At 45.4% G+C, this 26,323-nt stretch overlaps 1 protein-coding gene across 2 annotated transcripts in view; it reads left to right on the forward strand.

The window, feature by feature from the left end:
- The window catches only part of LOC138178073 (Krueppel-like factor 6), a 275,863-nt gene that overhangs the window by 126,424 nt on the left and 123,116 nt on the right, over positions 1-26,323 (forward strand). The window lies entirely within an intron of this gene.

A 26,323-nucleotide genomic window follows, 5' to 3' on the forward strand; every position in this document is an offset into this window, starting at 1 on the left:
TAGTTTGCGTTTAATTAGCGAACTATATATTCCGTCTTGCTATTTTAGTAACGGAAATGAGCATTTCGTTAATTAACTTCGGTGGAACGATACGCGAACCAATTGTTAATGAAAGAATTGTTAATTCTCATTATGATAAATCTATCATGGCACTAACAGTTCATTACCCCTATCGACCCAGCTGCCATACATTATCGAAGATACAATCTTCTCACTTGGACATCTGTTATGACCAATCAAACGCGGCTGCATTTTAAACCCACCCCACCGGTTAAGGGTTGAGCTGTCACTGGTAACGCATGTAACGCAAGTAACGAGCAGGCGAAGAGTGACAACGGGGCTGTTAAAGAGAGCTGGGAGATTGCAAGCGTGAAGGGTGCGTGCAACAGCTGCTTGGGTAGGTCAGTTTCGTGAATCGTGCATTGCCGGCAGCAATTACCGCGAGAATGGTCGTGAAAGGATTGTAATTATATTTGATGCTAATTGAAACCGTGAACTCGTAAAAGACATTATTTACAAATTAGTCGGAAAGTCGATTTGTTGCGATACAAAAACTTGTCATATGACGAAAGAGAGTATTAAGATTAAATTGCGAATACTGTTCTTTCTAGATATTTTAAAACGTAAATAATTCTAAGCATACATCAAACACTTTTCGTTCTTTCCTTTTTAATATCTAACCCTAGTAAATCGTTAACGAACAAAAACAACGCGCAAAGAAATGGTAGTCGTCGGATTGTACTTTAAACGTGTTCTAAACGTGGTCGCCCCTCGTAGTGAACACGAATTTCAAGTCAGCAATAGCTGCGGTGGCATCGTAAATCCTGACGGCTGTATAGCATCGTTACTTCGTTTCCGGTGGATCGTTTCTCTCTTGATACCTTTGCGCCACGATCTGTGGAAACAAACGAGGACATGAAAAACAAGAAAGACAGAGAGAGAAAAAAAAAGCGCAGTGTTATAAAAATGTCGATTTCGTGGACGCGCATCGTCGATGCGGTTTTTAGACATCGCGTATCGACATTAATGGCTCGTTCGTTCCAAGAGTTGTTGCTTTATTTTTAAAAGCACACGCCCACCGAGGGGGGTAAAAGTACACAGCGAAATACGTACGATTTTATCATTTCACACTCATGCATATTCATCGGTCAACGACGTGGCTCTTTTACACAGCCACGTGTCGTGGTGTTTCTCCGCGTAACCAGCGGATGTACGGACATCGTAGGTCCGCAACGTTGCAACTGGTGGTGGCATTAACGTCCCCTCTTCTTTTTTTCTCTTGTTTTTTGTACCCTTCCACCATGCCTTTCTCGCTTTCTCGTTTTTCTGTTTGCATCGTCCCGAGTCATCCAATCTCGCTAGTCGCGGCCTGGAACGCGCCATATTTTTTGAAAAATATTCGGCTTCGCTTGACTTCATTACGTTTTTACATCTTTCTTTTATCTTGCTCCATTTCGCCACGTCGAACGAGCATCGCGAAAGAGAGTTGCATCATGTGCTCGTTATTTCACGTGGACGCTAATTTTCTCCCCAACCTAACCCTTTTCTACCGTGCTCCGTCCTTTTCATTTGTTTTTGTCAATGAAAGCGTCAGGTTCGTCGCACGTATCTTTTGACATAACTTATTCGCGAGCCTAGTCCAAGGGGAAAAGTACGTGTGGCTAAGGTAATTTTGTTTTTTTAGCTGTAATTAAAAATCCCTATTATTGGAACGAAATTCGGTGAAAGCATTGTGCAAAATTTGGTACAAAATTTAAGTGAAATTTTCTGTGAAATTTTATATGAAACTTTATGCAAAAATTTGCACGAAATTTCGTGCGAAATTAATCGTCACCGGATAGTTGCACGTACAATTCGGAAAAACCGTAAACGCGCGACGAGGTCTGTACTCGTCGGAATACTTAGGTTCAGCAACATTCATTTTACGAGGCCGTGTTTACAGCGGGATCCGTAGTATCCAGTGAAATCGTCTCTGGGCCAATTACGAATTCGCATCTCGCCGGCTGGCCGTTTCAGGAAGCGACAGATTCTCAGCACGTTGTCCGCCGGACTGTTATTTCAGGACTGCCGAAAGTGACTTCCAGCCGGAGTGGTGCTCGTGCATTTCAATTGGCGTTTCTCGGTCTGGCGAAAGTTCATGGGCCGCTGCTCTGCGAAACGTGTCCAACGTTATAGGGTATCCTTCTCGTCCAGGGTGGAAAGAACGGACGCGTATTTTAGATCTTTACTGGTGTTAAGTCTTTGATGGATGTCTTCCCGTGGTTTTAGAATTCTGAGCAGGCATGGAAATTTAACGAGGATGTGTTTAGAAGCGGTTTATTAACAGGAAGTTAGAAAAAAGAAAGGTATTCATTTAAAAATTAAAATGAAATTTATTTATGAACAACTTTACTGAGAATTCAAAAGCTCTTAGCAAGTTTTCGAAATATTCAAACTCTTAATCACTTCAATAATATTATTTCAAAGCGATCAAACTTTAAAGCATCCTTGAAGGAAACGATAATTGAAGGTTAGTCGATTAAGTTTTATCTAGTAACGAATAATAATGCGAAATAACGTGCAGAAAATCCATTAGAGGTAATACTAAACGTCGGCAACGTGACGGATTGTTGGTTCGTCGCGTCGTTCTTCTCAATATTATCTCGTTAACGCTGGCTCGCAACGGGAACAATAGAATTTTCGATGGCGCAACCGCGCAGCTGACGTTAGTCCGCGTGTTCCTCTTGCAGTCTCTTCTTCGAAGGCGCAAAAGTGCATTCAACTACCACGGTGCAACGTTCTCCTATAATAGAATACAGAGCCTAATTACTCTAATTTCTAATCTTGAAATTCCTTTCCCTACTTTCTGCAGTTTCACAACACTTGATCGTAGCAAGTGTGCCTTAGTCAGTATTGGTGAACTTAATTCATTTTCGAAATAGATGCACGCTAAATAGCTCGAACTTGAAACAATTGAATTATATACTTGAATCTTGATTAATCGAGCTTTCGAGTGGAAACTGTGCCACTGTTTCACAAAATTATTTTCTTGGTCGTACAAATGAAATTTTCCAATTTTGAACAATTGTCCTTTTATAGAGTAGAAGAGAGTCTACTTTCAGCTCGACGCGATTTATTCTCCTTACTCTCGCTATTCTCTTTTCAGTCTTCTGAGTTAAACTTCCGACACTCGTAATTTCCGTGAGTGCAAAGTTCCTCGAATCCCACGTTACAGCAGAGAGTAAGGAGCTGGAAACATCGGCAATACGAAGAACAGCGGACAACGCTAGGTATACTTGCATACAGATGCTCGGTCGTTTCATGGCGTAAAGGTGGAATGTATCGAGCGCGGCCCGTTCCCAGGTCTCATTCACTCGAAGCACCGACGGGCACGCGTGTACACACGTACTCTCGTCGACATCTAACCTTGGACGGGAAGCTTTCCATCGCGCAGTAGGACACGCATTCCTTCGTATGCTCGGCTGGTATGCCGAGGTGAGCAGCGGCATGCAACGGCATCCAATATTCGCCGATAGGTCGCGGTTACGACCCCGTGAATTCCGGTTGCCGCATACCGCGTCTCGAGCCGCGCCAGCTGGTTTTAAGAGTGCCACGCAAGCTCCAAATCGGCTACGTAATCCACGTCGATGGCATTCCATCCCTGAAAAAATGTTTGCTCGATCGTACCTGGTCCGCCATCCTGCGAATCCAATTACGACCGATGCAACTTTTTTATTTCAATATTATACTCGAAAGAATTGTGTACACAATGACGTTGTAAATTAACAACTCTCTAGAGGAGTGTAAGCATTATGTCTAGCATCCTGTAATCATCTCGTTTTGAGAATAACGGTTACAGTTTTTTTTATTACAATTACACAGTATCAAAATTACATTGCTTCTTTCTCGATAACACTCGCAATATTAACGAAAGTTAATCTAGTGATTAAAACAGGATTAAAAGAGGTTGGAAAAAGACAAAAAGAGGTTGACTTGTAGAGGATGCACTTGTAAACGAAGCTCGATTTTCTTACATTCGTAAAAATATCGCCGATCATATGTTTGAATCTTTAACTGTGTAAATTTTAGTTCCTGACAGATCGTACGATCCACTAGTCCATTTCGCCGTGATCGTCTCCATCTAGAACGAGTCGAATGATTTTTGGCGGATAAACGGATCGGATAGATTCGATTCGATTCGCGTTTCTAATTTAATTTAAAAGCCCTCCTCGTTTTTGCGACGGAGGAATATCACGGAAGGATCTTGTGCAAATGATCCGGAGAGGAGGGCGATTACGTTGCTTTGGAAACGCCCTTTCGGTGTTCTAAGACCCCCGCTTGCATACACATTTATGCGCATATTCATATCTAAGGCTTTTACCGGCGCTGCAGCCTTAAGACCCGGTCTCGATGCACGTGCGGCTGCCCGGTTATTGCGACGCTAAAAACGCCGCGCACGCGAACTTAACGTCACGACGATATGGCTCCATTAGGCTGCCAAGGATAAAGTCGCTCTCTCGACAAGCCCTGCAACGCGCTCGTAAGTATTAGCCCTTTCCTTTCAACGCCTCGGATCGGATTCTCTTGGTTTCATCGTTTTCCTTCTATTGTTACTTAAATTTATAAAATCATTTCTTGTTCCGTATCCTGTTAGCCAATTACAGAGTATTAAAAATAACAATATTGCTCCTAAAACAATTTTATCTCGGAGAAAAGTAGCCGCTGCGAGAAAACGATCGACGAAACGAGTCCGTAACGTTCCGTAGAGGCGATGATCGTCAGTTAGGTCAGGCTGGTACAAGACAGGAGGCTGCGGGAGGGGGCAGTGATCCGAGGCAAAATCGAGCAGCCGAGTACGAGAGCGTCGGTGCTTGGCCGGTAACAAAGTGGTTGCTGCTCGTAATTCGTTGGCCGCCACTTACGGCGGTATTGGCCGAACCGGTAGCACGCTTGTACAGGCCGAGAGCGAAACGAGAGAACGAGAGAGCGAGGTAGGAAAGGGCAAATCCCGCACTCGTTGTAGCTATCAATTACGAAACGATAACTGTTTGCCCCGACTACGAGATAGAGAGGCGCGTTATCAGCCATCCTGCCGCATAATGGATTCATCCCGACCATCTGGATTCGTTTCTCTGTCCCTTGTTCCCTTCGACTCTCTGTGTTTTGTCCTCCCTTCGCCACCTCCGCCTGCCGCCCGCAACTCGTACCTCTTCTTTCCTCTTTGCCGTCACTGCGTTCCCTCTCTGACTCTCTGGTCTCTCTGTAGTCTACAGTCTACGCCACAAAAGCGAGCCCGACCGTGCTTGATAATGAAACGGTTTCGCGTTTCGTGCCGTTGTTCCCTGGGAACGGGGGCGGGAGAGCGAGAAAGGGAGAGAAAAAGGTGAGAAAGAGAGAGTGATACCGAGTGAGAGAACGTTGCACCGGGTGGGAGGGAGGAATACAAGCACAGAGAGAGAGAAAGTACGAATTGAGCCTTGGCACACACAGAATACTCCGAGTACTCGACGTAGAATGGCCGCCGACCACGAAGCACGGACAATTAAACCGTTCTGTCGTAAAACTCCCGTTATAACGCCCCCTACCCTGCACCAACCCCCTCCTCCTTCCGCCAACCGCTTACTACTCCGTCGTTTCTCTTTTCGCGCGCGATTCTTCTCGTCGCTTGTCTTCCATTCACGGCTTTCCCGTTGCCCTCCTTCCGCCCTTTCCACCCCTTCGTTGATTTCCACTCGCTTTCCCCCCGCCACTCTCGTGCTCTTTCTTTCTTCTTTTTCCTTTCCTCTTTCTCTTTCTTTTCCCCTCGCTCGTTCTTTCTCTCATCTCTCTTGTCTCCCTGTACGAGGTCTTTGTATCGCGGTTTATGGTAGTCGTTGAACGACACTCTCGATCGAGAGGCAATGCGACGTTACGCAAGCGTCGATAGTATAGAACAGGACGCAACGAGGATCGTTCGCGTGTGTGCACACGCAAGACCGATTCGAATCGGCGTTTAAAGCAATCGAGCAGGCACTGTGAGAACGAAATCGCAACAGAGACTTCATTATCTCTGGGAAAACACGGACGAGTCACAATCTCGCTTGACGCAACCCACGCGAACGGACGCCTTACGTAACAACTAATTATTTATCTGCGTATCGCGTAACGACCATTTGACTTCTGATTATTTTCGCTAATTGCCCGATCTCAACCAAAGTTCGCAATCTTCAACACCTACGGTGCGTAGCATTCATTGGAGGCGATGGAAATTTTAAAGTGATTTCGTTCTACTTTATTATCTTTTCAAGTAAGAATTACTTTTGCCGTGTTTTTTCGTTGAAAAGAAAACAGTTGATGACCCAAAATAGCGTTGTTTTTCTTTTATCGAACCTTTGCGCTAACAAAGTGTTTTTGAGAACCGCCACGAGATTGGATTAAACATTTTTATGCAATCACCCAACGATCTTCGTTTTTTAAACGAATCACATCCGAACGATGTCTCGGCATCGTTACCGCTTTAACGTTACAAAACGAGAAAGGAGAAAAGGAAACAAACTACCAACTCCGTAACGAAATCGGCGTTTTTCGTGGAACTTTTAACGATACGACGTTCCGTTCTGTAAACCTTTCCGATTTTTCATTTTCCCCAGCGCAGACACAACTTTCTCGTCCCGTATCTTTCTACCCCCGAGATTGCGTTACACTGTACAACATCATACCGTGGCGTTGTTACGTTAGTCGGCCCATGTTAACGTAATGGGCGGATATCCTACAGAGATTTAGCATCAACGTTTAATTACGTGGGCTACGCTTTCGTTTAACCGTTTAACATATTTTGACGTCCTCGTCGTTCGATTAAATTACAAAAGAGTGAAGCGAAAGAAGACGAATAAAACGAGTGGGGTCCCGTATAGTAGGAACAATTTATGACACTGTCTGTTGCCTCTATAATCTTCATCTATACATCAACCACAAACACAACCACGCAGACGGTATCTACACCGGAAAGCAGTGCCCTTTAAAAGAAAGAGAAGGAAATGTACCGCCATAGGGCAAGAGTTAGTACAGTCCATTAACGAGCAGCGTAAACATTTTTCTCCCCGGGATCCTTTGATCCAGCCCGTTCATAAAAGGCCGGAAAAAGAACTCGCGACTCCCGCGTGGATTCTCCGGCCGATCATGTTTAATCGAGCCCTATAAATAGCCGCTAGTCCAGTCTAGATGCTTCGTGATGGTAACGCGAGCCCGTGGGACGTGCTCGTCTCTTCGTTCCACCCACGAGCCGCTTGAAACGTTCATCTTCTTCCTATCTTAGTGCACGATCCGTCGTCGTCGTAAAGGATCGTTCACACTGGGAACTTTGAGTGAGTAACGCGTGGGCGGATGGCGGGCTGCTCGTTTCCGCGGGCCACTTGAACGGTCGTTAAGTTAATTAACGGACGACGTAACGTTCAACTGGCTCGTTACAGTTCGTCACTGTGCTGGAGGAGCGGGCCTCGTTCTTATGTGTCGCTGCCTCGACCTTGGGCGATTTTTAATTCGCGACAATAAGCCGGCGCTTTTGTATCGGCGTGTCTGATCAATCATTCCGTTAATTAATCTTCGGAAATTGTCGAGCAGTTTAACGCTCTTGTCTATCGTTCTTCTTTTTCTTTTTTCTTTTTTTTTAGCTGTAAACGAAGGTTCTTTGATTTTTATGAGATTCGAGGATTAGACTGTTTCTACTTACGAAAGTTTGGTTTGTTTCTTTTTCTTTCGGCGATTGGTGGCATGTTTAGACAGAGGTACGTGGTAGCGTGTATTTTCTCGGTTGATCGATTGGATGGAGCTAAGTAGGAATGAAGAATGAGGATTATATAGTAGATCTTCAATTAGACATCACTTGCTAATATTTCAGATCATTGTTCAAGAATCTATGTCTTACGGTGGATACGTTTTTGATCTCTGCGAAATATTCTGAGCACATTCTCATTTTTTTCGAACTTAGCCGACGTAATCGTGACAGTCGAGTCTCGCTATAACGCTAATCGAATTTCAAAATATTTCGTACACACAATACACTCGTAAAAGGATTTTTCCAAGGAAAAGCCCTGGATATTTTCGTCCTCTGGACCGTCTCCGACACATATCTTTTCCAGGCACGAAACGTCAATAGACACCGCAGCAGACTAGCGATCGGTTCGCGTCTTAAAATTCGTCGCGCGTTCCTTCGACGGGATCCGCGTGGATCAGCGTCAGCCCACGCCGCGAACAGCCTCGGCATTCGAAGTAACGTGCTGCAATATTTCACGAACACGTGCTTCCGCCACCGGGGGTGGTCGGTATTTCGCTGGAAGATCGAGCCGACCGAGTGCGGCAGACAAATCGACCTCGAAATGAAACGGCTGTCGTCGATTTGATTTACGCGGCCGACGGACCAGCGTTCATTATTTATGCGTCGACGGATCGAGAATTATTGAACCGCAGGTTCAAAAAAATGGCAACGACCTTTGCCGATTCGAAACAGCCGTGATATCGATCCTTCATGCTGGATTTTTCGCGCTGAATTTAGCAAATGGAGTAGCTTTTCTGGAGATCTGAGATTTGAAAATTGATTTGATTAACTTATCCAATTTACCGACAACATGACATGTTGAATATGGTGAGTCAACGGTTAACTTTATGGAGGGAAAAGTTATTTTCATGTATCGTGTAACTGGCTTATGGAGCATAACTATACCTATATATTACTTTCTACATATGGTGACGCAACGCATCGTGATGGATGACATAGATGTATTCCAAATACGACTGCTGCCTAAATAAGACCATATTGGACAAGTCTCTTGAACAATCTCGAGAGAATCTTTATATATGTATTTACATATTTAACTGTTTATATCAATTGTCTAATTCTTGATAGAAAATGATACAATTTTTCTCTTTAACTTGCCAATCGATACGTATTTAAATACAGTATCAAGTAGCCTTGGCCGATTTGGTCGATACACGTGAATCCATCGGAACTAGCACTAGATTGGGTCTCGAGAATATGCGGAGAATTGGAAGAACAAGTCGCGAGATCGCCGCGATGTTTCGCTATTCGCGGTCACGATTTCGTCGAGTCGGTTGTTCAGGAAATAACCGGGGCTTTAGCATAGAGGGGGGGGGGCATAAAGGAAAGCACGGAAACGTCGATGATAAACCGTGGCTGGTGCACGCGAAAAGGCTCGCTCCTTTGAGAGAAGAAAGGGAGCAGAAAGCCAGAGAGAAAAAGTGATTCCAATGTCTGGAGTCATACTCGAATGGAAGATGCGGCTCCCCATCGATAATCGATACTCGTTATCAAAGGCAAAACCGGAACCGGAATGTCCGTCGAAAGGTAGCGTGATACGCGCGCGTGCGGCTCTTGTATATACGTATATTCAAAGGCGCAGGAAACTCTCCTTGTTCCCTACAGGCGCACAGTGGGGCTTACGATGTTCCATCTACGGCTCTGTGTATCGTGCACGCTCGCTATTTTCCTTCTTTGTTGCACCACCGCGTGATATACGTCTTCTTCTTTTGCTTCTTCTTCTCCTTCTTCTGGTCCTACTCCTCCTCCGGCATCGGTCGAGACACGAAGAGCCACTTTCTAAGAGTTACGCAACGCGCGCCGTTCGTCCGTTGATTATTTTTCAAAGAGTCGTGGTTTCAGAATTTTTAAATGGCGGTTGAATGAAACCGGTTTCTCTTTGCCTCTTTATTTCTCTTTGTACTCTGTCCGTGTCCCTCGTGGGAGGCTCTCTACCATCGTAGCGGATCTCGACGCGGTACTCCAATCGTAGGTTGCATGTTTCTCCCTTTTTGTATACCTGTCCTTCTTCTTGGTTACCATTCTTCCTATTTCTCTCGCTCTCCTTCTGTTCTTGCGTTCTGTAGTCCCCTTCCATGTTTTCCATATTCATCTTTATCGCTCGCCGTCTTCGTGCTGTGGGGAGCATTCGCGAGGGCAGAAATCAACCCTTGTCGCCTTCTCGAAACGACGTCCTCCGGTATGTGTCATAATATCCATTCGTACTTGATTCTTCGAACAATAAATACCGATTCTTTTATTGGGACTATGTAATTTCGAAATCTTAGGTACGAAGAATATTCTTTTCTTGTTGTCTACAATACTATTAAGGAACCAAAAAGGAACTGTTTCTCAACCGCACGATCTGCATTTATTGTCTGCCTTCTCCATCTTTCTTGCACTCGTCAAGAAGAGCTTACAACGTGGAAAATCGATAGAAAGCGGCAGAAGTTTAGAAACGTACCACCTAGAAATACCTGAAAATGCTGCCGCGGTATAGTCGGAAGGGTAACACCGCGATTCTCACGGAGCCCTAATAACACGTGGAACAGAAGCACGGCGTACAAACGCGCTGACACAGGGGGAAACTTGATGGAAGGGAAGAAATAACAGTCACGAGGTGCGAATTTCCTTACTGCATTGCGGAGCATTGTCGACCGTGCTGAATCTACCTGTTGGAGCCTAAACACGCCGTACCACGCCAGAATCGTTGCGATTCTGGCACTTCTCCTACTTCAGATTTTCTTCTGCTAGCTCCCGTTTAATTCTCTTTAGAATCGTGATTCGAATTTCTTCCGCTTTCGTGTTCCTTCTCATGCAACGGGATTTTAGTCAATTGTAAGTCTGTCTTAAAGGAATTTTGCAAATAGAAATTAACGTTAAGATTTTTACTTTGAATTCGAATGTAACGAATTGAAAGAGTCGAGAAGGATATTTCGGACGACGATATTAATCAATCCGCACGAGCAGAAACTTGGAATAACACTGGCTGTCTCTTGACTGCCGCTTCCGTCGAAGCTTACTTAATTTGGAAAATGACCAGAGGGCGGATAATTAGCGCAGCAATTGCTAAAGTTTAATTGGAACTCCGGACGAGGCTTTCCGTGAATTTGCCCATCGGTTGTTTAGGTTCGCGATCGGTATAATAGTTGGTAAAAAGTATATAGCTATAGTTGTAAAAAGCAACGGAGGTTGACAGAACTCGAACTTTCGCCGTTTAGTGAATTACATTTTGCAGAATTGATTCAGTAATTCGCCCAACCGGAACCAACAGAGTTAGTTATGCAGAAACTAATTTAAGTTAACAAAGTTACTGATTAAAGAATTAAAGTATTTTACAATTTTCTAATTTAAATATCCAGTAGTTCAATGCTGTAACGATCAATTATTCAGGATTAGAAAATCCAATAGTCATATGTTCTGCAACGTACTCCCAGAAAATTTGGAAATTAAATCAGGTTAATAACATTACGAATTCAAAAATTCGAAAGATACAAATATTTGAAATTAAAACATTTCAACAGTGAAATATTTGAAATCCAATAATTCCAACAGTCAAATATCCTGTTACGAATTCCCCAAAATTTTCACTGGCCACTCCACAAAAAACCGCGATCGTTTTACTTATCGAAGAAAAATGAGAAAAGAGATCGGCTCTTCAACTCGGCTCTCGTATTCAAACGGAGAGACCACTGTCGATCTCGCGGTTGTGTAAGCACAATCGAGGAGGAGGAAGTGCCGTTTGTTATTCTCCCCAACAAGTCGATGAAAAGAGAAAAAAAGGAAATTGCAAGCGAACGGTTGTCCATGAAAGGGGTTAAAAGTGCAAGGAAGAAAGCGGTAAAGGATGAAGAAGGAGGAAAAGAGGGGAACGTGAAGCACTTTTGTTGGTGAAAGTGCACGGGATCCATCGCGGAAGAATTAAGATCGATCCACTTAACTGCTCGTCGAGAATTCGGGGTGCGTTCGTGGGATTTCGTGTGGTCGAAGGGAGGTTGTATTTAGGGTGGCAGCCGCATCGGAATAAAGTTATTACAGACCGGGAGAGGATTGGAGCGGGGCTGATGGTCCCCATCGACGTTACGCGTACGAATGAGTTATTCCTTCACCTTAATTCCGCGCCATTAAGCCCGGTGCTTAAGTGGCCAAGCACGAGCCACGAGGGAGGGTGTGTCATTAAAGGCGGTATAAACATGGCGGTGGTTCGCGATAATTTCATGGGATGAAACGATCGCAATCTATTCGCCTAAAGCTAGATGAACGGGAAAATAACGTCCCGCAAACTGTCGCGTATTTTTCTTTTTTCGGCGCATACGAAATGAAAGGGGATGAATCGCGTACGAACGGAGTTCTGCACAAAGCATTGTAAACGTGGACTTAAAAGCCGTTCAAGTTTCCGCGAGACCGGTAGTTTCACGATAGCAATTAAAAGTTGCGTTAACCACGCGCGACGACTTTGGTCATTAATTAATACGTCGTTGACACGCCACGCCGAACAGAGGGGGCAACGAAGAGGTGACTTTTTAATTTCGAAAATGCATCGCATCGTTCGAGTCTCTGTACCATCTTTTCCTAATAAACCTTGCGATACTTAAGCTGCTTAAATATATCATGAAGTAGGAGGGGGTTACGAGCTACAGCTTGTCGTGCTTTTACTAGGAGAATTAACGACTTGGAAATATTGTACAACATCCTGTTCTTTGAACAACTTCGCACAACAGCTCTCGATACTATGAAAATCGCCACGTCAGTTTAATTAAATCCAGTTGTGTAATTGATATCGATTTTTCAAATCTGTGAACGTTCTTCTTGATATTTTGATCTGATAGACTGTGGCCTGAGAAAACCGGCTGACGATCATAATCGGTGCAAAACAGTAATCTTTAGCGAAATATCAATTCGCAAATCCGATTGTCGATTTTTACCGGTAACGTAACAATTTCCGCGAGTTTGAAGAGTGGTTAGAATCGGAGTGTAGCTTCAGCAGAGGTGGCTGAGAGGGTCGCGTACCGGGCTGAAGGGAATTAATTCGTGGAATTACCGCAACCATAATTGCTTTAACGCCCAGACCGTGCAAAAAGGTCGAAGGTACGGGAGGCTGCAAATTAGCGATGCTTTTTAACGCGGCTCTGCCGTTTAATCGCATTGGTTGGAGCTATTCCTTCTTTTCCTGGCTACTTTTAAAAGCGGCAGACACGTGCCGACATCGATCCGTGCCATCGATCTTCCCGCTCTCTCTTTCTCTCTCTCTCTCTCTCTCTCTCTTTGAACGTTCTTTGATACCGATGACGTTTGCTACGAAATATGTCGCGAATGCAAGAGAAATGTGGTCGATCTTTACGAAACGATCGATGCGTAGCTCGAGTAGACTGTATATAGCTGCAATATATAGCTTGGCTTAACGTCAGATCTACATAGAAGAAACTTGGTATTAACATATTGGTATTGCGTGCTCTTCGCACGTGCATGGCAAAGCAGCAGTTGAAACGAATCCAGCCACACGCTCTCTTAAACATTTCACAATCGAGCGAACCAAATGTTGCTCGAGAGCGTGCTGCAAACCGAGGAACGACGAGTTCTGAAATTCGTTGGACGTCGTGCATGGTAATCTGTTCAACACGGCTGGGCAAACGGCGATATTAGGGGAGCACGGTATGTAGCGGTGTTAAACGATCGCGATATTAGGTTATCGAGCGAAACACGGGCTCACCCCTGGTCGAAGTTAAAGAGGGCATCGGCCAAGAAATAAGGGGACGCGCGAAACCACGCGAGAACCGGAGAAACATCGTGCAGCGTTTCGAAACACAGCTATGTGTCTCGTTCGTGTGAACTTTCGAGGGGAAACGAAAGAATTGGAGCGCGAACGAAGGTCACTCTCGACCAACGAGTAGTATGCACCAACATAGGAATGAATAAATCAATGGAGAAATAAATATGGAAGAAGACGAGATGCGTCGAACGATGGAAACGTATAAGCGGATTTCGAGAATCCGGGGATTTTTGTCAGGAAGAATCCGACGCAATTTCTGTAAAATTTCATTCTTTCTCGCCAGCTCCTTTAATCTCTGTAATGGATGAACGTCTGAAACGTAGAGGAACCGGGTCAGAATAGGTCTAAAAAACTCCCATTAACTTTCCGACATCGTCGAGGGTATACGCGACATTTAATTTACAGCCAATCACCCGACCTTCGCCCGTGTTCGAATTCGTATCAAAATTCCGAGGCAGAAACGGTGGAAAATCGCTGCGAGAATTTGAATATGAACTCTCGAAAGAACGATCCGCGAGTCTGGAATTCCCAGGCTTGATAAATCCTCGAATCACTGGATCGTGAGCACACACAGGCGACATCGACTGATTTTTCGAAAACAGCCGGAAAATCAGGGATTCGCGCGATATCACCGGGAGAAGCCCGACCGGATGAAGACGGAAGGATTTGCTCGCAGCCCGAGAGGAATAGGATTGCCGCTCTCTCCACGCACCACCTCCTCCCTTTCTCAGTTCCTGTGTGTGCTTCAGACTCGAGACAGCGAGCCGGTAATCGATATACGCGTCTAGCGTACCTCACCGTGCCGCCTCTCGCTCGTATTCGCCCGTTCTTCTTTGCTTCCAACTTCGCGGCGTCCCGTCACATTTCCTTCTTTGTTTCCGCAGTCCTGTTCCACGATGGAATCCCCTTTACGAGGAAATAGCCATGACCTTTTCGAACCTGTCGACCGGTTTGCTCTCTCTTTCCTTTTCTTAGTCTCTTAGTCGGCTCTACCCTTCCGGCGAGGCCGACCACACGATTGCGATCTCTCGACGTCTGCGACTGAAAGGACAGTTTTTCCGCGGCAATCCGTTATCGTGCGTATGTCGGCTCTTTCTTCGAGGCCCGGTCTTCGTCTGCCTCTTTGTTCGGCCAACTTGGACTTCGGTTCGATGTCCCTGATTGCGTTCACGTGCGGAAGAATCCAGACGATTCTTTGATTAGAAGAAAGCACTATGAAAGATCGCGCACAAAAGTTGTATAAATAGAGGATGTGCATGGAATAGAAGATCCGCAATGGGAGATGAAATCTCTGTATGGAAAGAAATAAGCAATTGGGAGTAAAAGAACGTATCGATGTGAATCCTCAGCTTAGTCATCGCTCACGAATGCTAATCGTACGATATTCAATTAAGCACTTCTTAATAAATGTAGTGATCCCCCATTTCATGCCAGAAAAGTTTCCCTAAATCCGATGGATCCCTCGGAAATGCTATTCTTGTGCGCAAATCAATCGGAAAACACGTTGTCGACTGGACAATGCTTATTACCATAATTCGTGACAGATGTGGCCGTATGAATTACGCAGGGAAACAGCTTCTGGTCGTTGTCGTTCGATCGGTCATACGACTCGCAACTCGAGCGAATTCCGGACAAGTTGACGGATCGACGGTTCGACCCGAGCGTGGTCGAGGCGTCTGTTACGATTGCCACCCCTGGTCGCCGTATAAATAGCCGCGGGGATGCCTCGTGTTTGCTCGCTACACGCTCTCGTAAAAACGATCGCTTTATAGCGACATATGCTGGGATCACGATAGAAATTTAATAAGAAGGCTGTGGCTTGCCTTCATCTCCTCCAGCCAGGCCCTCGTAACATCGATGAATGTTTCAGCGTAAACCGAACAACAGCTGAAAGCGAAACGCGACCGGCCAAATGGAATTTGAAGAATTAAGCATATCGAATGAATGAGTGAAGCTGGCGTTTTGCTGTTTTCTATCCCCACGATATTTTGTTCACCTAGAAACGAACAAAGCGAGACTAGATAACTAAAACGCTGCAGCTGAAATATCAAAGTTTTAGAATTTATTGAGTTATTAATTCGACTATTTCTTTGCAACAAAATTGCGAATATTACTGAATTATACGCGAAAAATTTCAATATGGGAAGTTCACAACGAATGTTCTTAGCAAAAAAAATGCTAAAGATGGTCTAAAACGTAACTCGTAGTAAAATATCACTTTAAGAAATTCGAAACAGCAATTCATAACCGCTACAATATAAAATTGGTATCTTTGTTGTCAGTTTTTGAGTTCTATGCATCGTATGTGTTAAATTTCCAAGAATAAAGCTCTCGAGGGATTGGTTGATTCGATGTATAGCATGCAGTTTCAATCGTTCAAAAGACGCTGCGAATTGCGGAGTCGCCGTTACTTTGAAAAAGAAGAGCGGTCTTGCAGGAAGTTGTAACACGGTTCGCTTGTAGAAGACATCGTAAGCCACGGTTCCGCGACGACGTGGCTCGCGGCAAAGACTGCAACTGCAGCTTCGTGGGAAACTCGCGCCAAAGTTTCAGCTATAGGCGAGCGTACAAGCGTCCCTCGAGGAGAGCTTCGAGGGACAAAGCATATGTCCTTGCCCGTTTCTGGGTAAGAAAACGAGGAAAACTTTAAATATCTTCTCACGATGCCCTCTATGTTTCTATGTATATCTCCGCTGCGGAAACCATCTTGGGTTAAAACTTGTTTCTTTCTTTTAACAAATAACAGCCGCTCCTCTGCGTCGCTTTTTCATAAATGCTGGAATGTACATATTTAATTCTAAACTACTTTTCTTTTTATTTAAAACGTATGTTGCGACAGTTATTTGTAAGAGGTATAGAAAGTTAATTAATTAATAGTTATATTATTGATACGAAATCGTTTCATTTAAACTTCATTTAGAATGTCTTGAATAAATTAGGTAGGAAATTCAGGAAAGCTGGTGTCGCTCGTGGAATGCATGTAATCGAAATACAAGCGAAAATATGGATAGAGTTGTAGATATAAAATTGGCATCGTGTGGACGTTATTTGTGCAATGTCAAACGCGATGGAAATAGGTAAAAACTATCGGTACGGAGAACTTATTGGAAAATGATGTGATTGACATATCAGTCTTTCCATGACGTAATCCTTGTCAAAAAATGGTCATAACCTTTTCGACTGTGTATAACCATCGTTCGTTTTTCAATTTTTACTCAACGAAATATATATCTCGAATTAGAAGTTAATTCGTTTTCTCTTTTTCTTCCAGGTATGTACATAATCTTTTACTAGAGAGAGCGGTATCGACGCTGAAGCAAGCCAAGAGAAAGAAACGTCTCGACGGTAACGTATCCAGGAGCGCTTTGATGAAAGTTTTACTAGAGCGGCGGTAGCTCTCCCTCGGCTCGTCCAACTCGTATCTCAGCCCATTTAATCTTTCACGCCCGTCCTCTTGACTCAGTTTCCCGGAGGTCGAGTGCACGAGGAAATCGAATCCACCTGCGAGAGCTCACCGTATGTCCACCGCTACTATTCACGTTCTAATCTGGGCCAATGAAGCGCTCGTTGCCGGCATGAATGAAGAGAGCTACCTCGTCGCTCTCGTTTCCTCTCTCCCTCTAGCCGCTGCTCTCTCGGCTCTCTTCCTCCGTTCGTCGAGAGCTGCTCGTAAACGACACGACACGTCCCCGCTACGCCGCACGGAAACGATGACGATGACACGCTTACTCGAAATAGAAGCTCGCGTAAGGCCCATAACGGTGCACACAGTATACGTTTGTTCCCGATGATTCGCATAATCACGCCCTCGTTCAGAAATAGACCTCGGAAATAGCGAACGATCAGCGTGTCTCATCCGTGACGTTTTCACCCGATTTGTCACCGGTCTTGATTCGGTTAAATCACTCGAGAAGCAAACGTTGACTCATGGGTATTGTGCGGTCGCGTAACTTTCTTGAATCTTGGTCGCTCGCGTTGACGAAGCACGACAACCGACTCCCTGAGATACTAGTTGTAAGTGCAAGTAGGTTAAATAAGAGCGGAGTTTCTGAATACGAGTTAGGCTGGTTTCGGAGCGAAGTTTCCCCCGAATTTGAATGAGACTTCACGGGGGCTTGAAATAACACCTCTCGAGTTCTCGAATGAAATTAATTCTACTTTCAAAAAGATCTCGAGTGTCTTTTATGCTAAATTCTATGCAACGATCGGTATGAGATCTAATAAACCTTTCTCTATGCCATACTGGAAAAGCGGAGGGACAGAGAGAAAAAGAGAGAGAGAGGGGAGAAGAAAGAAAAAAATATCTATTCGCAGCTCCCGTGAAAAAGAATAATTCCACGGTTTCACAGGGGTCGGGAGAAAGCGAGGGAAAAGGAATAACCGAATACGGTCGTCCCCTCTTCTCTCTTCCTTTTTTTCTTCTTTCATTCGAAGCGCGAATTAGTATGCTCGAGGAAAGCAGCGCGCGTGATGATGCGATATATTCGCCGTGGAAAATGAGAGCGCATTAAAGCCCTTGGCTCCGCTATGCTGCGCGGCGGTGCGCGTATATATCTGTCCGTGTTTATTGCGTGGATGAAATACCCCAAGGCGAGCAGGAGCCGGTATATGCGCACCACAGCCAGACAATGTCCGTGTAGAGGCCGTAATCTTGCCAAAGTTCGAGCTAGTAACGGGAAACTCCGCGGGATTGCTTTGCAGCGCGTCCTCTCAACTATTCACCATACACGGGGACTCGCGCGCACTAGTGCACAGCCGCTTGATTAAGAAATTACAATTCGTCTCGTCGTTGTGCCACTGGCAATCAGTGACTGTGCGTGCCACGAGTCATAGCTAAGCTCGTAACGATCGACCACGGAAGGGGCCAAAGCTCGTTACAATTTATTGCAGGGGAACCATGAATTTTTCTCCTACGGAATATTCGATGGATTTTTCCAAGTTTAGAAGCACGAGAATTGCTTACTCCCGATTGTATTTTCGGCCTTACTCCGGTTTCGCAATGCGGAAGTCTGCTGGTATAAACTGATTTTCGAAGCATTCCCCTTCTAAACGGAATAACTTAAGCAGTCCGTGCAAAGCGTCGGTTATATACGACTACGAAATCATGCAAATGCTGTACTCGCGACCATATATCCGGCTGAAAGCGCGTCGCAATCCAGGAACGGACTCTTGTATCGCGGTGGATTCGTATCAAGGGAACGGAAACGCATTTCGTCGAGGAGGGCCGGTGGGTTGGTCGATCTCTGCGATTACCCCGGGAACTGGGTCGATTTTAAATACAACTCCGCCGCATTGCGACGTTGTGAATAGCGGTGAGTTTGTCGCGACGACTTCTGTCATCTTCCGGTGTCGTCGACCTTTCTTGTTTCCCAATCTTCTACCGCAATACGCACAGTAGTTCGTAGAAGTATTCGAATGCTTATAGCATATAACGCTTTAACGTACATTTTACGTGTGTTCCATAAAACATTTTGAAATTTCATTAGCGCTGGAACGAGACATGGTTACCATCTACAAATCTGAAATCGATCTAACAATGTACCATATTGAAGCTACAACGTATTGAAGTTACAAAATACAAATACTTTCGTGAGCTACCTTATATCCTGAGCGTCTTCTTTTAATTTAAGTTAAGAATTCTATTTGTATATTATTTATATGGTTTAATGGAGTGTTATATCGCAAACCGAAAAATCGATTCGTAGTCGGCGGGAAAGGAGGTTGTTCACTGGTGCGGTATGAATCTTCAAACGACTGTAGTAAACGATTCCCTGACCGTCTCCCTGGCGACTGCATTTGCGACGCGTCAGACGAACATATATTGGAGCCGTATGGTGGAAGGCAATCGACAGGGAGGGGGCTCGCGAGGTCCGTTTATCGTCCGTTTCTGTTTCCGCGTCGCTCGTTCCGTAATCCCGTGGCCCGTGTCGCGACCGAGTGTCACCGATTCGTACGATGCATCGCTTCCACCCTTATTCGAGCGATGAAGTATGCGCGGAATGCTATTGGCCCGACCACTTGATCGTTCCACGGAATGTGTTTGCAAACTTGTACGAATGCAGCAACACGGATTTCTCGATAAAAGAAAAAAAGAAACGGGGGAGAAGTAAGAAATAAAAAGAAAGACGAATCACAGAGTTTTTATGATCGTGGTCTTCACAGAGTTAGGTGATGTTACTCTTCAATAACTGGATCGAAGGTATAAATATCTGCAAATAGGGTTTATGAGGATTTTATAGAATGTAATATATTTTATGCTACATGCGACATGATAGGATTTCAAGGATTGCGAAGCGATTACTTCCACTACGTGGTTAAAACTGACCTCGCTTTCCCACAGAAAAACGCCGATAATACAAATATAACAAGATATTCGACCCTAATCCCTGTACAGCGAGCTTTCATCGATGGTTTTCAGTCACCCAAGCTAACACATTCGTCCATACGAGATTTTTATTCCTTGTTTTTCGATGTTTAATTGAATTCACGCTTGTACCCGACATTACAATTATACAGAAAATACATTCTTTTCTTTGAATCTTATGCCACTTTCGATTAATTCAAAATCGAAACGGTTCATACCCTAAATCGAACTATCGCGGACGACGTCAAAGAATCTGTTGGCGACCAAGTCACCCCTTGTTCCCCCTAATTAGCGTAGCTTGGAGCGAATCCAAGAACACCGTAGGTGAACTAGACCCAGGGCAGACGGTCGAACCGCAAACGTTTCGCATTCCAGGCAGCCGCACAAATCTCGGGGACGCGCGTGTGACGTTCTGATCGAGGAGAACATTCGGCGCGGACAACGATGGTCGCATCACTGACGAGGGATGTTCGAAGCCAGGATGGCGGTTTCGGACCTCGATTCCCTCCGTTGGCCCTTTACGGATCGACAAACGCGTCTCCGACACTCACATTGCACGATCTTGCTTCTTGCATGCTTGTCTGCGTATGATATCCCTGGACCGGTCAAATTTTCATGGAAATTAATGGTCGACGATAAGGCTGCTCGAGGTTTTTTTGCAGTTGGAACGTTGTTGCTATGGTCGGTAAAAAATATCGTACGAGTATTTGTAAAATTGGTGAACTCCAATTTCATTTTTTAAGTAACTGTTATTTAAAATTTTATTTATTGATGAATATAAAACTGAAAACAAAAATAAAACACGCGTCGAACGTGGTAGTAAAGCTCTGTTCAATTTTTTAATGTACACAGAGGGATTGTACCAATATGATTTAGGTATATGCACAATAATAGTTATACCCTCCATCAAATAGAAACGTAACTCGTTTATTGTAAATAACAGGAGTGAACCCGAATTTCCAGTCAGCAGAACGGCTGACGCGTATAGTTGATGGTTTTATGTATCGAAATTGAACGCGCTCTATTGGCAAAAATTTACGAAACTGTTATCAACAGCTATTTCCGTTTCGAAAGAGAAAATAGAAATTGCGCCTACCAATAAATCCGATCCCATTGCGCGAAACAATTTTTCGTTACAAATCGCTATAAAACTCTTTAGTGAAGAAAGAAAAAAGATAATTCAGCATCCCGCTTCTCCTTCCTCCATCGCTCTGACATCCGTTCGTTCGTTCGTTCGTTCGATCGAGAGAGAGAGAGAGAGAGAAAGAAAGAGAGAGAGAGAGAGAGAGAGAGAGAACTCGTACATGCGTAACAGGAATAATTTAGTTTTCCGGGAAGTTAGAAGCAAACTGGCACCCTTTCTTCTTCCATTTTGCTCTCGAGGCGAGCCCTCTTGAGAGAGAAGTGGGAGGACGGTTACCAAAGGGCCGCCTACGGGGTTTACGACCCTCGAAAGGCCCTTGGCTAACGACGTTACGCGTCCACCGACGCGCCCGGTATACTTTAGGAGCTCTCCAATTAATTATTCCGCGGGATTTTGCTCCGATTTAATTACGGTTCTTACCATTTCGGTCCCCTTTTCTCTCTCGCTGTCTACTCTTCTCGTTCGCTCATTCTAGACCTGTCTCACTTTCTTCGTTCCTCTCATTTCGCTCCTCTCTTGTCGCAGCCAAGTCTTATCTTCGTCGTTTTCAGTTGCGGCGCTGCTGCTTCGATCTTGAAAGGCGAAGATGTGGATGGATTTCTTAATTAGGCGAGGCGACTCCTCAGCTCACACTTTAATTTTCTCAAGAACCGCCGAGTCGAGACCGTTCTTCTCGCGTTCTCGTAATTACTTCCCTCAAAATTATAACGTGTCCCACTCTCTGAATAACCGCGCGCTGTCCACCAAACGCGTTTCCTCCCCTTCTCTAATTTCATCCCTGATAGTAGTCAGCGCTATCCTGACAGGAACGTCGATAAAAGTTGGAAGAACGGCATTAAATCGGACGTGCCTCTCGATGGCAGAATGGAAATTAGGGTGACTCGACGCACGAGTTATTGGCGTGTAATAGAATCGGGACAAGAGGGCGTACAGTTCTCCTTTTTATCGATCGTCCACCGTCGATTTTTGCCCTCTGATGTTCGGCCATGGTATCGTCTGAATTCGGGCGGAAATCGTATAAATAATTCGCGAGGGAAAACGTTTCCTACCCCTCGGTTCGTCCCGCTGGACGCGACACCGAGACGTCTCTCGATTATTACCGTCGTGCCTGGAACCAGCGGCCACGGTTAATTCACCGTGAATTCTGCAGCTGCTGACGATCGAACAAGAAGTATCGCGTCGCGTACCCTTTTGTCCTGGATCGTTGGTTCGTCGCGAAACACGAGGAAGAGAAACGGAGATAGAAATGCGACTGTCGGACGTCGATTTCTCGGTCTTTGACAAGGTCGTCGTTTTATTAATAGTTACTCGTGATACGTGAAATATTTATAGAGGTAAGGACTGGATGGAAAGCCGATACGTGCACGTCGATTCGCGACATTCGAGCTCGTTATCTGACCAGTATCGAACGGTTGTGGGTGTCGCAGGAAATCGAAGGCTCGTGGAACTCTTAGAAGAACGTTGAATTCTGCTGTGTCGATTCTATCCTGTCTTCGAGAAACGGGCTTTCGTATCAAGGTTACCATAACTGTCGAGAACGTGAAAAATTAGAAAATCGAATAGGACTTTAAAAGTTTGGATTTTTTTATCGAGTCAATTTTCGTCTAGATGATAGAAGTTATCTTGTCCCTGGGGATAGAACCGCAGGCGAGCGTGTGTTACGAAGAAAAACGGGAAACTAAATAGCCGAGCGCGTCGGCGGTCGCTCGTACGGAAACGCTGGTAGAAAATCACGCGTCAGCTCCAACAATTTTGCGGTCGCGGCCGACTATGCTGTAGGCAGGCAGAGAGGCAGACAGGGCCGTATTACTTGGCGATAGAGGGTCCGTTTGCTGGGGGACGGGCTTTCCCACTGACGCGGCATAAAATTCCAACGATCTCCGCCCTCCCCGGGGTAATTTCTCCCTCCATCTTTCTCTCTCTCTCTCTCTCTCTCTCTCTCTCTCTCTCTGCCTACCTCTCTTTGTCCTTCTCCAAATGTCTTCTTCCGCGGCCTCTATAAGCGCGTGCCCCTAAAATGAATTCAGAGACTTGGTGGCCCGGTACTTCGTCCCTTTTTGAAATTTTTCGCCCGTAACATCCCATTCTGGCGCGCGAAATTTAATCTGCCGCTTGCAGTTCGTTGAATTAAAATATATGTGCAGAATGTACATGTGGGTATACAAACCATAGAGAGAGTGAGATAGTGTGAGAGGGGGGTGAGAGTAGGGCAGGTTGGTTGCGTAATGAGAACGGAGGATTGTTCCGTCCTGTACACGCCTCAAACGGTGTTTCAATTTAATAATGGCGTTTCATTACGCGGCCCGAGCAACGCTGGCCACCGTCGAGGACGATGTATCGCTTTTGACCGAACAACCGTAACGAGACGCCGTGCAAGAACGCGTTTTTATGTATATTTCCCCTTTGCGCTTCCTTCTGAAAGTTCGCAATTACGTCGCCGGACAACGTTTCCGTCTGGCGAATCTGCACCGCCTGCAAACTTTCGCGGCATCGTTATTGCGTTCTGCAACCCCTACCTCTTTCCCCTCCCGCGAACCGGGAAATTATTTACAGCGGCGAACGAACGGAAAGAGGAAGAGACTTCGGAATGATCGAGACGAGGCAGTCGTTGCTCTCTGTTCGATGGAACGAATGGAGTCTGTCGAAGCTCGTTACCACGAGAATTAGTCAAGCAACCGGTTTACATTGATAGCCGCAGGCCATCCGGATAACGTGCGCAGGAAGATTCAGATATCTCTGTGTGCACCAAATTAATGTTCTCGGAAAGTAAAAATAAATCTTCTGATATAACACAAACATATTCGCAGAAAAATTTCTCTTAATTTTTTAAAATAAAAGAACGGTGTATATTTAAATGGAAAACTCAATTATGTGAATAAAATAACAATTTAACAAATAATACGTTCATCCCTCTCTGTACAATGAAGTTGTTCTGAAATAACTCGAGCGAATCAGAGTATTTGCAACTACAACGAGCCACCTAAGCGTCCTTCCGTCGAATCCCCGGGGTAGAAAATGTATCCACCTGAATTTGCGGCCTCGCGAGATGTTTAGTATGCCGAGACACGCGGCGTGTTTGAGGCACATTAGCGACCTCCCCCAGGAACCGATGACTTCGGTGGCGAGATGTTGGTGGTTGCAGAGGGATAGACAAATCTGAGGAAACTCTCTCTCCTTCTGTTGACAGGATGGGAAGACGTCCCTCCGTTCGATAATCGACGCAAAAAAGGACGAAGAGCTAATGGTGGGCGCGATGCTGGTGATTCGGAAAATTGTGGATCGAACGTCGTATAATCGAGCTAATATCATCGACCCTATTCTCGCTTACCCACGACACCACCTACCTACTTGCCTTTCCCTCATTCTACCCCGTCTCCGTCTTCATCACATCCCTAACGTTCCTCTCGCGTCCCCTTCCAACCTCCGACGACTCGTTCGTTCCTCTTTCTCAGATACAGAGAGCAAAGATCTGAAGGAAATTTCACTAGGAAGCTTCATTTTCCAGGATGATGCCTCCGCTTAAAGCCCGCATCCCTCCTGTCACGCTTGTCCTCCAGAAATCCGTAAAAGAACTTCTCTTTCGACCTGATCGTCGAATTCGCACGTGCAATTTTGACGTTTCGGAGTCCAGAAGAAAACTGGCCGCTTTGAAGCGTACTCGGTTTCGAGATTGCTTATGCGTCGTTGATTTTATCCGATATCTTCCACAAGCTTTATGGTATCGAGGACGAACGTTAACTTTACGATGAAATATAAATAAAGGATCATGAAATAAAAATTAATATATTAAATACCAGATCTTAGCAAATATAGAGGTATATTAACGACAATGACGACACGGTTTAATTCGATTCACGCGTGTGTTAGTAGCGGCACGATCGAAAAGCTCGGACACGACACACCGGTTGAGTCATCGCTCTTCCCGTTCTCGGAACGTCTACGTTTCAGGAAGCACTCGAACGTAGAGCGTAGGCGTTATCTACGAGCCTCGTAGGGCCTGTACTAGTCGTGGTGTGGTCGGTCGATCTTCCGCCATGGCTCAGCTCTTTCCAGATCGAAAGTCGAGTCATGGAAATTAATCCCAGCCGAAGCTGTCCCGCTATTCGTCCTCGTTCCCCTTACGTCCACTTTCTCAAAATTTTTCCTGCCGTTTGACACCATCTAATGGGAAAGCGCTACGAATATGATACCGTATTCTCTTTCTCTCATTTCCCATCCGCCCCTCCCTTCATCCGTCCGATTCTCCTCCGTTCGAGCCATTTCGAATTCGCCGGACGACGCTCGGCGTCAGCGTTTCTTGCACCCCGGTGATTTCTCGCAACCATCGTCTTCCCTCGTTTCCGAACGACAACGTCTGCAACGACGTGAAGGAAGACGACTACAACGACGACGACGGAAGCAACGACAATGAGAACGAGGACGTTTGACATTCTCGAGGCACGGAGGGTACACTTGTTCGTTCGACTATTTTCACGAGTAGAGCGAAGGATAGTGTACGTATCTACTCTTACCTGGCAAGCGATCTCGATTCTGTCAACGATCGAGCAATCTTCCACTCTCAAACTCTTCTTCGTATCTCTTCGTTATCTGTGAACTTTTGCTCGATCAATATCCGTGTGCGGTCGGTCAGCTCTTTCAGGTTCGATGACGAGAACGAAACGATTCGTCGGATCGAGAGTACGGCAAGAATCGTTTGAAAAGAAGATAGATGCTGGAGATAGAAGGAAGATGCAGCCTCTTACTCCTTGCGCTTGCGGAAGGCGTCCGCGTTCGTAAGGAGTTATATGTCGGGATACACGATGCATCTGGACTATGTTCGTACCATTTGGTAGCCGAGTCTTACCACCCTCTTGGGCGCCATCTATCTACTCTCGCTCTTCTGCCGCCCATCCCACAGGAGTAATTTTCTTGACTCCCTCCCTCGTTTCTTTCCCGCCGGGTACTTTCCTCTTTTCATTTTTCCTACCCGCCACCACCTCTTCTCGTCGTCCGTTTCACTCGCTCCTGAGTACTTACGTCTTCTTCCGCTTGGCTCGCTCGTAGCTCGCTCTCGGTGTTCTCATCCGCGCTCACCCCGGGTATCCCTGGTGCATATACGATCGCCACAGCCGCGAGAATTGCGAGGAACGTTCGTTGCGCTGCGGGCGAACCACCACCGCATCGAATGTCCCGCGGGAACCTCAATCTACTCCATCCTCTTACTCGCGAAGTTTATCTTTCATCCTCGTGGTTCTCGTCACCGGTTCTCTGGCTGCTCTCCACGCTGCTCTACCG

Source organism: Bombus flavifrons, chromosome 1 (genome assembly GCF_040668555.2).
Source record: "Bombus flavifrons isolate JBK064 chromosome 1, iyBomFlav1_principal, whole genome shotgun sequence".
Taxonomy (NCBI): Eukaryota; Metazoa; Arthropoda; class Insecta; order Hymenoptera; family Apidae; genus Bombus; species Bombus flavifrons.